This window comes from Daucus carota, chromosome 1 (assembly GCF_001625215.2).
Source record: "Daucus carota subsp. sativus chromosome 1, DH1 v3.0, whole genome shotgun sequence".
Classification (NCBI taxonomy): domain Eukaryota; kingdom Viridiplantae; phylum Streptophyta; class Magnoliopsida; order Apiales; family Apiaceae; genus Daucus; species Daucus carota.
Window position 1 is genome coordinate 31,137,683 of NC_030381.2, and position 15,414 is coordinate 31,153,096.

The window sequence follows — 15,414 nt, forward strand, 5'->3', positions numbered from 1 at the left end:
TTTGGGATGTCCCATCATTTCTATACATTCCAAATATAGTAACTTTTAATAATATAAAACACTATTACATCCACTTCTTTCTTCCACTATCTCCATTCTATAATAATATAAACACTATTACACCCACTATATTCCTCCACTATCTCAAATCTATCATTAAATATAAATGGGTCCCACCACTTTACTCACTTTTCATCTCACTTTACTCATTTTTTACACTTTTTCTTGGTCTCCGTGTCCAAACCAAATGTATACAATCTACCGGGACGGAGTGAGTAGTTATTTTAGACTAGCCTATTGTTGGATTCTGATCAGTTTAAGATTAAATGCTTTAGAATTTGTTGAACACCATTTCAATATCTCAAATTGCTTAGACATCTACCAGTCTTTTCAATCAAATTGGAGTTTTATGTAAAATGCTACTAACAGATATTTGTAATTACTAATTTGAGATCATTTCAACATGATATATTAAAGGTTCTATGAACAATTGAACATTCACCTTAACAGTAGGTACTATGCAAGCTAATAGGTTAGGCCAACTCCAACTAGGGATGAGCAAAAACCGAACCGAAAACCGAAACCGAACCAAAAACCGCAAAAACCGCATGAAACCGCACCAAATAAAACCGCACCGAATGAAAACCGAACCGCTACTTTGGTTTTGGTTTTGGTTTTCAAACATTTTAAAACCGAATACAAACCGAACCGAACCGCAATAATATTTATATTAATTTATTTATTTTATATGTTTAATTATAATATATAAACTATGTCTGTTAGAAATATATAATTATGTATTTAATTGTTGTACATTGCCCAGTGACTTTAGTTAGACTAAATATGCTATGTACGAGTTAATTTAGGTAGATAGATTGATTAAGTTTGTCCAGAAGTAAATTGCAGAGCCTAAAACCATTTGTTTGGTGGCAGTTCTGTGTTAAAAGTATTTGTATTCCTTTCGGTTTGAGCAATGCTCTTGCAATAGCTCTAGCAACACACAATACTGTCCACACTATCTTGGCAATGCTTCTCAAACATCGAATTTTTATTTTCTCCAGTCTATTCATATGCCAGAAATGAGGCCAGATTCATATACCTGATCATTAATTCATTCTGAAATCTTATGAATAACAATACACTTGTTCAAAATAAATGGTTAAACAATTATTATACCCGATAATGAGCGTAATCACAAAGATGACAACATGGAGTAGATTCGAAATTTCACTTGCCATAGAGGATGAGGCTAGATATAATCCCTCACTCTTCACGGTTATCAAACCGAACCGCACCATATAAAATCGAAACCGCTTATATTATAAACCGAACCGCACCAATGGTATTTGGTTTGGTTTCGGTTTTAAATTTTAGAAACCGCACCTATATGGTTCCGGTTCCGATTTTAGGTGCAAACCGCACCGAACTGCACCATGCACATCCCTAACTCCAACCATCGATCCAAATTTGGATCACCAAATGATTCAAATTTAGGGCAAGATCCAAATCCTATTCCAACCATGTGATTCAAATACAGATCCAAATTCACTCATCCTTATAATATTCATATACTTTGATTTTAAATATTTTGAAAAATGATTAACTAATTTCATCATTAATTATAATAATACAATTAACGACTAGACAAAGATAACATATTACAAAATAATTCGAAAATGTTAAAACGGTACATAAAAATAAATTCAAAGCATTAAAATATTACATTAAAATATTAATTCTCATAATTAGTATATTTTTCCCACAAATGCTCAATAAGTGTATTTCGAAATTCAAGATGGGCACTATTTATCTTTGATTTTCTGTAGCGATTGATAAATTGTTGAAATTTTAATTTATAATTAATCATTGTTTTAATTATTTTAATCTAATCTTAATTAATCTATCTTTAATAACATTAACAAAATCATCAAATAATAAAAGTAATAGTATTTTAATGTTAAAAAGATTTGGATCAGTGAATAGTATTGATTCAAATTGATTCAAATTTGGACCAGTATTATTCACTGATCCAAATTTGGATCATTTTTTAGTCCACGGTTGGAGTGGTTTAGGGCAAAACTGCCCCAAATTTGTATTTTTTGATCACGAGATGCCTTTAACAGGCAAATAATCGCATCCAACACATACCCGACCTCCGATCTGATTTGATCTTATAGAACTCGAAATCTGAGATTGAGTTTAAATTTTAAATTCTAAATAATTAGAATTTGGATTAGGTCCGAAATTAAAGAAAACTAAACAAATAAAATTTGAAAAATGTGTATCTATATTTTTGTCAAGTGTCTTTAAATATAAAATAAATAATATATTCATATATTTTATTAGTACTTGGTAGTCAATATCTTTTATTTTTATATTATAAAATATCATATAATCGTAGAAATTGGTATCTAACAAATATCCAAGACAGTAGAGATTTATTAGCAAAAAGAACCAAAAAAAAATATTAGCTTTATATTATATTTTTAATTTTGGGATACTTGAGAATCCCGTCAAAAATCTGATAGATTTGGATTTAGATATTAAATTTTAGATTCAGATTTGGATATCATTTTAACTTTCAACTAACCTACTTTGGATTTAGATTTTGACATTTTGACAACACCACTGTTGTCTTCAGTCTGGACTTAAATATTCCTGTACATAAGTACTACCGCAGTTAGCATCTTAAACTTGGTTTCAGGATCAAACAAGATGCACAAGGCTATAGCTTATTTTCTTTTAATCAACATATTTTTCCTTAGTATCAAGTGTCAAGAACAAGTCCCTGTCAACATTCGCAGATCAGGTATCTGTTCTTGAGTTTTAAACAACGTTTCGACGAATTTAATGATTCCAGATATTCCATACATGACATGTCTAACAGCTTCTAAACCAAAAATTTATCAGGTACTTACCAAGAAACAGCTCCAAGCGAAGCAGGAAAATTCGATTCGACACACTGTGAACCTGAGATGACGTTTTTATCTCCTAACTGCAGGCTAACTGTATGCATTCCTAAATGTGAACATGCCCAGGCTCAGAAACTTAACCAAGTTCTTTGTATTGAAGAAAAATGGTGTTATTGTCACTATATATGTTAAACTTCTTTTGAAACTATTTATATAATGAAAAACTTTTCTTACTAGTGAACTTTATGTATACTAGCTAACATATAAATCCAGTGATTGACTATATGATGTTTCCATGAACCTGATTTACAATAGTTTGTAATTGGTTTTTCATATAGATGTTGTCTGAATTATTTTCCTGAAAACTGGATTTTAATTAGATGACGGATTTTATTAGCTTCATTTTCATGATAATTTTATATTTACAAAATTTCTGTTAATAAAAAATTTCACCTAACTAAAGATAATTGTTACTAGTATCAACACCAGAAAGTCCTTGTTCGAAAAATAATAATTAAGCAATGAAACGCACCCTCCATTATGAGTAACAATTAACATGGACCAATAAATGTACTAAAAAATCCGACATATTTATTACTCAAACCGGTTACAACAAAAAATCAAACGCATCTTCTCAACATAAGCCACACAATCTCACCCTCCATTATAAGTAACAATTAACATGGACCAATAAATATATCAGAGAAAAACTGACATACTCAAACTGGTTAATTATACAACAAAAGATTAAACACATCTTCTTAACATAAGTCACAAAATCTCAGTATAAGTTGTATTTGGAAGATGAAGAAGATCAGAGCTTGCTTTGTTTTGCTCACCATATTCTTTCTCAGTGTGCAGTGCAATGACCATGTCCCCCTCAACTCTCACAATTCAGGTACTCATTTTTCTTTTAACAATATTTCTATATATTATTTGTAAGAATGCAATGCAGTGAATGAATTGCATTGAATGTGTTGCTAAGGAATGGGTGTGAGTAGAACAAGAACAGTCGAATCTCCCAGTTGTCGATCTTTCTGGAGAATCATCGACCCCGGATGCTTGGAAGACGAATGCACAGCCCAATGTAAAGACGCGAAGCCTGAGCAGAAATTAGACCATATCTCCTGTGTTGCCAACCACTTCTGTGATTGTTACTATGCATGTTAATCTTTTCTTTAAATTAAATTCACAGAATATATATATATACAAACTTTTAAACCAAATATGTGGCTGATAATATTCAAGTTGTCGTCCTGTTTTAATACTCCATTCATGGTCTGGAATATAAGTGAACAAGCCTTGCGGCTTTATAAAAAATATAGGAGCCGAAATATATGTAGTGCTTTGTCCCCTACTTATAGCCAATGTATTTTCTTCTTTAATTTGTGGGTATTAATTTGTCACTTAATATGCTGTAAAAAGCTGGATTCACTTGAGCCGAGTTGAACCCTACCATTCATGATCGAGTTCAAACTTGATTGTATTATGAATTCTCAGTGCAATTTTTTTTTCGTATTCATCTTACTAAAAATTGGAAATTAACAAAATTTTAAATTGATAAGTTTAATCCTATGAGTTCGACTCTAAATTCAACTAATATAAAAAAATATTTTATTTTAATTGACCGGCGTAAATCGTGACTTAGTCGACTGGTCTTTATATAAAGTACTTATATAAAGTAGAAGTTAGGGCTATTGAGATGACGCTTCTCACGTATTTCCGATCTATATTTATATTTTTCTTGAATTTTTTAATGTTGATATCAAAAATATAAAATATATTTTTTCAAAAATGTTGGAAGAAAGTTTTGATACCTTATTTTAATTTTGAATTTATGAAAATACAGTTCCAAAGAAAATATTTATAGGAGGAAAGTTTATATATGATGGGAGGCGCTAAACTTTCAGTCCTGAAAAATTTATACCATCGTCTGGATGCTACTTTCTACTTTCTGGAGAGGCTTCCAAATAACTCACTTTTTCGGCTACTTAATATTAAGGATGCTGATTTGCTTGTTTCATTTACAAAGAGTGTCCTAACTTGCTACGACCTCCACCTTAATATCATCACAATTGAAGGACACACACTTGGAGTAAAATCTGGAACGAGTTATCCTGGGTGTGAGGATGACAAATGCAGAGAAAAATATCAAGAGGCGGAGCCGCAACAAAAATTGGATCATATCAGCTGTTTCGGCCACTTTTGTGATTAATTGTTACTATGCATGTTAATCTTTTCTTTGTTTATCCTCTATCGTCTAGGTATCTGGGTTCGATCATGTCTCACCCTGAAAATTTCTTAGAACATATACTCATTTGTGAGGTTAAAAATCATATTTTTCAAAAAATCATATTTTTTTTTATTTTTTTTTAACGTAGGAACCCGCAGCCGCTACCCTTCGGGTGCGCTGGGTAAACCCACGAGCTCACGCAATATTTGTGAGGTACTTACCAAGAAACAGCTCCAAGAGAAGCAGGAAAATTCGATTCAACACACTGTGAACCTGAGATATCGTTTTTATCTACTAATTGCAGGCTAACTGTATGCATTCCTAAATGTGAACATGCCCAGGCTCAGAAACTTAACCAAGTTCTTTGTTTTGAAGGAAAATGGTGTTATTGTCACTATATATGTTAAACTAATTTTGAAACAATTTGTATAATGAAGAACTTTTCTTATTAGTGAACTGTATATATACAGGCTAACATATATATAAGTCCAGTGATCGACTATTATATGATGTTTCTATGAACCTGATGGTTTGTAATTGGTTTTTTATTTTTTAATGTTGTTTGAACAATTTTTCAGACCACCATATTTTAATTAAATGACGGATTTTTATTAATTTCAATCATCGTAGTTATCTAGTATACAAAAGTCTTCATCAATAATAATTTGGCATTTAACCTAAAATCAATTGTCAGCGGCGACGAAAAACCTTTGTTTGAATAAATGGTGATTGAGTTTTCTTTTAGATATTGTTTGAGTATAAACTCACCTAGAACTAATAATAGTTTGATATCTTGGAAAAGGAGAAATTTATCACTTTGTGCAGGTTATTATATTGAACCATGTTACATTTTTCTAATAAGGTAGTTATAATAAATTATAACATGTTAACACTCATTACATATATCATTTTAAAGCAATATATTAATTATAATATATTAACGCTTTCTACTAGGTTAAAATAATAAAAATAAATTTGATAATATTACCTAAATTGACAAAAAAATCATAAATATAATACAAAAAGATATCTTAATTAAGGATAACATAAATGATAATATTTGGTGTAAAAGTTGTTCAACCAAAAATTACAAATAAAGTATTATTTCCTCCGTCCCTCCTGGAAGTTTACGTACACTGTTTGCACGCATTTTGACGCTCTTGTAAAATATAGTTCTATAACATATTTTTGATTTTTTCTTTTTTCTAATAAAAGTTTAAATTTCAAACTTTTTTCAAGAATTTTTTTAAAAAAATTTATATAATGTAAGTATATTTTATATGAGTCTTAAAATGCGTGCCAAAAAGTAACGTAAAGAACCTGGTGGGACGGAGGGAATACAAAATATTTTTTATGAACGTATATAAAAAATATGAATATAGTCTAAATTTCAATCTTAGCAAAAGTTAAGACTGATTATTAATACTGGCATTTTCCTAAAAATATATTAATAATGAAAATTATTAATTTTAATATTAGTTTTGGAATTATTTTTTAAAAATTATTTAAAAATTTCTACCGTGTTATATATCCTAACATGTTCCCGGTATTTGAGCCCAATATTTGAGCTGCTGGTATTTGAGCTCAATAGATCAAAACAACTTGATACTTAACCTTTTTAGGAATCCAGTAGTAATATATTTTTATATTTAAGTGATAGAATATATTTTTATATATATTCAATATGATTTTATTCCCATATTTAATTGTATTTTGCACTGATTTGGATTTTATTTAATAAATTTTTATTGTTTTATTGTAGGAAATAAAGAATTTCAAGTTGAGAAGGATTTGGAGATAAATTACTTATTTGGAGCTAAATTCTATTGAAATTCGGATTTGTTGGATTATACCCGATTTATGCACTGTTTGGGCCAGTTCCGGATGTCGGATTTGGACGATTTTACAGCCCACACGAATCCCTTGAAATTTTCCTTAATTCAGAAGTGGTCCAAGAAGCAAAGCCCAACTGGAAAAGCCCAAAAACTGGACAGAACAGAAAGCTACTAATTTTCAGACTAAATCCTACTTGGTTTTGGAGTTTTATTTATATATTAGTTTTAAACATTAAAAGACCTTTAATTATTAGAGATAGGATTAGTTTTTATCATGGTATACTTTTAGAATAGGATTAGGGTTAGGGAGAGAATGAGGAGGCCATGACTTTTGTGTACGTGACAACAATGAAGGTTCAAAGTTTTATTATATAGTTATCATATCTTTTCTTGTTATTTTAATTATTTGTCTTTATTATTCTACTTTTTTAGTTATTTTATTATTGTCGAGTAGTGTATTCTAGAGTTTAAAGGAAAGTCATGTTTGCACTATGATATTGGCACGATTTCACAGTGATTTGATCTATTGACGTAATTTTGATTGATATGTTTTAATATCGATATGTGTAATCGGCCGATAGCATGAATTGATTCTATGCAAATAGGAGTATAATCGAGAGATATATTACTAGAGGCACACATATAATTAGCAGAATTGAATTTGAATGCGAGAGCATCATTGGATTTCTGAGAGCGTTAATACTCGAGAGGGATTAACATTGCTTTAATTGCCCGATTAATTGAATTACTAAAAGTGATTATATGTGTAATCATGTTTCGAGAGTGTTGATACTTGAGAGAGATTAACAAACTCTAGTTGCATGAACACTTAAATTGCTTTAGCTTAGAGCCATGGTGGACCTGATTGCCCTAGGTTTTTGATATATTATTTTCGTGTCTTTTTAGCTAGTGTTAATTAGTTGTATTAGTTAGTTAAAAATATTTCTCATAATCGTTTGATCTAGAAACAATCGACTGTAACTGAATAAAATTGATAACATCTGTCTCATTGAGATACGACCCGCATTTGCCAGTCTGCACTACGATAGACACCGTACGCTTGTGGTTAGTTATAAAATAACACATCATTAAGCGAGTATATAATTATTATTTTCTTAATTCTGACAATGAGGACCATATCATGTCATATCATGCCATTTATCTCAAAGTTAATTATATAAAGTAGTATAATTAATATTTATATGATTAATATATTGGTTAAGGTTCAATAAACTAATTCTTAAAAAGATAATTAAAGGAACTTTTTATTTAAAAAATTAACATGTGTTTGTGTAAAATATAAAAACTAATTAATTAATCAAACATTTCTTTCAAAATATTGAATTTAATATATTGATCATAAGAATCAAATTAACACTAAATCATTAATCACTAATCACTAATTGTTAGAGATTACAAAGATAGAAACGTGTGTGCTCTTGTTATATGTACTCGTTCTGTCCAATTTATTTCTATATAGTTTATATTTTTAAATGTCACTTCATTTTTATACATTCTAAAAGTAGTAATTTTTAATAATACTCCTATAAAACATTTAACATGTACTTTTTTCAATATCTCTGTTAAATAATAATATAAACATTATTTTATTCATTATTTTCCTCCACTATCTCAACAACTTGACCACTTTTCTTATCTTTTTCATTAAATTATACTTTTTCTTAACCTCGTGTCACGCCTCATATATAACCCGTTGTGACCGATGGAGCATTTGTAAGAGTTTGAGGTAATTTAACTTAATCGAGGGTTTTTCTCTAAAAAAAAACCCTTATTAGAGGGTTTTATTCAGGAAAAAATCTTAACAGGGACTAAAATAATTCAATAAAATCATCTAAACTAGGTCGAAAATAATCCCAACTAATACTTGCATCTTAGAGTACTTGGGATATCTCCAAGAGACTCTTTAATAGGCTCTTAACTCAAGATATATAGAGGATGACAAAAATTGAGCTCTAAGAAGCTTTTAATAACTTTTTAAAAAGCTTAAGAGCTTTTTCTCTCTCTTCTATTTTAGAAGTCATGGAGTGGCTCTTAACTCGTTTTTAATAATAAAAAATGCATTCCCTTCGCTACTTGAATTTGAATCTTTGACGTAGTGAGTTTTTTTTTTTTGACAAATTTGGCTTATAACCTTACAATTGAGCATTTGTCGAACCCATGACCCGGGATAACAGAGGATAAAACCTTAACCACTGGGCTATCGTGCTCTGATGTAGTGAGTTTAAATATGAATAAAATATATAATAATGCAAGGTTAAAGAGTCATTGTTGGAGTTGACCCCTCTTAAAAAAGCGGTTTTTTTAATATTATATTTTCCTGTAACAATTAACATGGACCATAAATATACAAAACAAAACATGACATATTTATTACTCAAACCGTTTTGGGGTTTAGGTGGGAAATCCAGTTAATTCTCCTGTAACAATTAATATGGATCATAAATATACAAAACAAAACGTGACATATTTATTACTCAGACTGGTTACAACAAAACTATAAACATCTTCTCGACATAAGTCACACAATCTCCACCCTATATCTATCTCCAACATTTTATAACAATTATCTAGTTTAAGTTAAATTAAGAATATGAAAACTACAGCTTGCTTTGTTTTACTCACCATATTCTTTCTCAGTGTGGAGTGCAACTCTCACAATTCAGGTACTCATTTTTTAACATCATTTCAATTTATTATTGCAAAAATGCAGTGAGTGAATTGGATTGGCTGTGTTACTAAGGAATGGGTGTGAGTGAAACAGGGACATTCGAATCTCCTGCTTGTCGATCTTTCTGGAGGATTATTAACCCGGGATGCCTGCAAGACGAATGCACGGCCAAATGTAAAGACGCCAAGCCTGAGCAGAAATTAGACCATATCTCTTGTGTTGCCAACCACTTTTGTCATTGTTACTATGCATGCTAATCTTTTCGATCTCTAATTTATTTATTTTTCGAAAAGATCTTTTCTTTAAATTAAATTCACAATATGTATTTGTTAAAAAAAAAAAAATCACAATATGTATACGAACTTTTAAACCAATTACGTGGCTGATAATAGTTAAGTTTTCAGTCCTTTTTTGATACTCCATTTATGGTCGGGAATATAAGTGAATAAGCCTTGCGGCTCTAGAAATATAGGAGCCGAAACAGTGACGGATACTGGGAGAACAATATATATAACGGTATTATTGAAGGATGGGTTTAAAAGAAATATACACCAAGTTTAGAAATCAATCAAAATTTTAATGTCAAAAATATAAATATCACCAGTTTTGAATCATAAATCTTTTTTTTTAAGAGCAAAGAAGTTTCTTTAATGAGAAAATGATCATACGGTAAAATCTCCAACACACTATGTGGAGGAGATATAAACACATCATAGCAACCTGTCAAACAGCTAAATTATGAGCTATCCTATTTGTGTGCTTCTTATTATGAATTCTCAGTGTAATTTTTTTTTATCAAGATTCTTAATTCAAAATTTTGTACAACAAAAATTTGTTAAGATAGACGAGAAATTTAGTAATAATTTTTTTTGTTAAGATAACCAATTTGAACTATCGACAGAGAATGTCTAACAACATTTATTGCTAAATCATCACGTGCCTCACTTTTATTACTAATATAATAATAATATTTGATTAATATTATATTTCAAAACCAAAAAATTTAAAACATAATGATTTTAATTATGCGGACAAAAAACTTAAAAGCGTGTGTCAAAAAATCAAACGATCAAAATTTAAAAACGGAGGTAGTAATCCCTCATAGTCTGCTAGCTAGTCAATATATCTGACTTATTTGGATAATTATTATTATTATTAGTACCACGGAAACACGTGTGCTCGTAATCACAATATGTACATGCCCGTTTAAGGTGATTTAACTTCCAAACACGGACAAAAAACTATTCAATAAATCATGCAAATTAGCTCGAGAAATTAATAGTACCTCACATATATTTATTACTCAAATCGGTCGCCAAATAATCTCCAACACAAGCTATTTAAACATAAGTTACACAATCTCCAACACTTGTACAACAATTACATAGTATCAGTTGAAATGTCGAAGATGAACAAGATCACAGCCTGCTTTCTTTTGATCACTATATTCTTTCTCAGTGTGGAGTGCAGTGACCATGTCCCTCTCAACTCTCACAATTCAGGTACTCATTTTTTTAAACATTATTTCTATTTTATTATTTGTAAGAATGCAATGCGGTGGATGAATTGGATTGACTTTTGTAACTCATTTTTTAATGAATTTTTGTTACTAAGGAATAGAAGTGAGTAAAACAAGGACATTCGAATCTCCGACTTGTAAATCTTTCTGGAGATTTATTGACCCCGGATGCAAGGTTGACGAATGCAGCGAAAAATGTCAAAAGAAGGCGCCGCAACGAAAATTGGACCATGTCATCTGTTACGGCCTCTTTTGTGATTGTTACTATAAGTGCTAATTTTTTCTGGAAATTCAAATCAAAATATGTACAAACTTTTAAATCAGTTATTTGGCTAATAATATATAATTATCTTCCTCTTTTAATGATGTTGAGGATGATCTGGTCTATAAGCGAACAAACAATCTCGGAGTCTTGAAATTTTTGGGGTGCGGGAAAATTTTCGAATCCTCATATTCAAAATAAATTGTTTATAAAATTGAAAAACATATAGGGTCTGTTTTGGATAAATAAGTTGGGAGTTTATTAAGGGCTTATTTTTTTAAAAATAATACATGTTTTTTTTACATATATAAGTGTTAAAAGAGGTGTTTAGTATTCACTATGAGAAAAAAATAAATGCTTCTTTCATATTAAAATAGAATTACATATATTTTTTCCAAAAATAAATCTTCATTTATGAAGAATTAAATTTAGCAAAACGATCAAAACATACTTAACAATGACATAAATAAAATAAATTGATAACATACACCTAAACACATGTTAAAAAACTAAAATTTTTAATTTAGAAGATCAAAATATACTTAACATACTCACACAATCAAGAACACCAAGAACACGTATCAAAATCTGTAATGGACTTGATTTCTAAATAATATTCCGGCCGAACATAACAAATCCAGCTAAGACAAAAACATGTGATCTATAGAGTAATTTAAACAAAATTTACAAACCCATGATTTCGATCACCTAAAGATTCTATACAACCTTGAAATTAGATGAGCAAAAGTATAAAATGATTTCTATAAAGTAGATATGCTATTATAGTATATACAAGATAACAAATCAAGCATAAACTACACAACAAACATTTATTTTTGATCACAACAAGATAATCGAGAAAAAACATACATTTTCAAAGAGATGGAAACATCTTGATTACATATAACATTGAGAGATTAAACTTATCGAATCCAAAAATTAATTTCATAAAATCGTCATCAATAAACCGCGATGATATACCTTGAAACATATTAAAACCCGGTAGATACAATTTCACTATTTGCAAGTACTGCAAGGGAGGGAGTGAATGAGAGAGAGGGAGAGGGGAAGAGAGGCTCCGGAATTTTATTTTTCTAGATTGTATGATTTTTGATAAAATCTTATTTGGGTTAGTCTGTTTCCAGTTTATTTGGTTTTTTTATTCTCTTTTTGTGATAGTTTGGTGTGTTTTTTGTGTATTTTGATGTGATTAAATGTCATGACGTTAGATCTGCCGGATCAAGGGTTTGATTCAGTGTTGAAATTTTGTATGAGATTGCAATTACGGTTGATAGCTCAAATTAGAGGTGTCAAACGGATAATTCGGATACAGATTCGTCTGTATCCGGATCTGAATCCGAATTTTATAAAGGATAATATTTGAATCTGTATCCGACGGATACTATATGGATCTGAATATATGGATCTGAATATGATTTAAATTATATTTTTTATTTTTATATTAAAAATTCAAAAAAACTCAAATAAAATTAATATTAAAAATTAATCTTAAAAATTTGAATTAAGAATTAAAGTCATTAAAGACGGATTATATTTATTCAAATATTAATTTTTATTTATTTTTTTATATGAATTTATTATAATTAAAATATTAAACTCATATTATATTATGATATATGTCTAATATTTTACAATTGTATAAAATTTATATAAATATAGTATTTTATGAATACATGTATAAATACACACTATAAAGTTATTGAATAAATCTTATATATATAAATATATTATAATATTTGAATATCATATATATATATATATATATATATATATATATATATTTAATTTCGGATTGGATATGAATATGCCTATATCCGTATCCGTATCTGTATCCGGAATTGCCGGATTCGGATGCGGATAATATCTGCTTTATCTCGAATATAGGATTTTTCGGACGTTTTTGATAGCTCAAACTAGTTGTGGTGAAGCCGATACATGTACATATATCAACTTTCACAAATCGACTAGATTAATCAGGAATATTATCCGTTTTATATTTGTTCGACTCGATTATTTTTATAAATGTCTTATGATTTTTTATTATTAAATTAACTTTTCATTTCATAAAAAAAATACTCCCCGATGGTCCTCCGTCTGTTCCACCAAGTTCTATACTTTACTTTTGGCACGCATATTAAGGTTCCTATAAAGTATACTTACATAATATATTTTTCTTTAAAAAAAATTCCTGAAAAAAGGTTTGACGTTTAAACTTTCATTCAAAAAAAATACATTATAGAACTCTATTGTACAAGAGTCTCAAAATTCATGCAAACGGTGTGCGTAAACAATCTGGTGGGACGGAGGGAGTATTATCTTGGGAGCACTCATTTACGGTTAAAAAATAAATTATCCTTTTTCTGGAATTAAGAATTTATTATATTGAAATAGTATTCTAAAAGCATACGATTAGTCGGGATTAATCACTGTTCGGACGGAAATGTCTCGATTAATCATTAATCGGATAAAAATCATCTTTTAGAAAGATTGATTTTCAATCAGTAAAATCGGTCAATTATAGAAAAATTATTTTTTATTTTTTATTACGTTTATCAATTTTAATTTTATAAAAAATCAAAATATAATTATAATATCACAATTATTCAATTATAGTTTTATCAATTTTTAAATTGTACTTAAAAATATATTTATGATGTATACAATTTTTTACTAGACTATGTCATGTAATTATGCAAACTACTTAAAAATATATATTTTTTGTCTCTTACTTTGATATATAAATATTTGCTATTTTAATTATATATATATATATATAATTTATAAAAATAATATTAAATCGATTCCAACACTATCTTAAAATCAATAACACGGTCTAGACCATCATTCATGAGGTCTAATTTCATATAAATCAGTTAAAATTTGGTCCAATTTCGAGATTTTTGTTTCAGTTTTGACTTGCAAAAATACTTCAAATGTCGTAACGAAAAATATATGAGAGTTCATACTTTAGAGTTTGATTCGGTGAATTTAAAATAATAGATTATGATTTATAGTAATTTATTGTAATATATGCTCATTTTTTTTATATGTTTGAATGGTTATATTATAAGTGACTTATAACTTATTAAAATATAATTATAATAATAATAATAATAATAATAATAATAATAATAATAATGAATTTGATAAATTATCTGTCTAAATACTGATATTAATTTTTATTTTTCTGAAACTAATGAAATTATTTTGTAAAAATATAAATTGTTCAAAAAAGTACATCTTACCAATTTCTGATTTTAAGTTAATTTTTATCTTGTTTAAAATTTAAGTCGGCTACTATCTTAGTTATTATACAAAACATTTATTCTTCAATTTAAGTTGAAAATTAATTAAAACCGGGCATTGATGCCCGTCAAACAGACTCCACCGACATCTCAGCATGTGAATGGAATGAGAGAAGAATAGAATGAAATTTGTATTATAAAGTGTAAGTAATTAATGAAATATTTTTAATTTTCACTATTTCAATCATTTCATTCTAACTATTTAAACTAAAAATTCTAATGCATATGTTTTGAAAGGAATGTTGATTCCAATGAAAAATTTTAACTCACTTATATTTAATCATTATTATCTCATACTTCTTCTTTCTCCATAAAACTTGTCCATATATTCATCCCTCTCTTCCCACTCCACTTCATGCAAGTGAACGTAATTTTAGTATAATTTTGGTATACCGATAAATTATGAAGCAAACATTACTGATATTTGGATATTAGTGTCAGCTCATTGTTAAAAATATTATTCAACCCGATCGGGAAAACACACTATCCACCACCGCCTTCCGAGTTGTAGAAATATTCCTAACCTTGAAATCCAATATCTCAATCAAACTAGAAGGGGATAACTCAAAAGAAAATGTGGTACTGGTTCATGACTTCATGATGAGGGTTGTTTGCCACTCACCGTCTAATATGCTTGT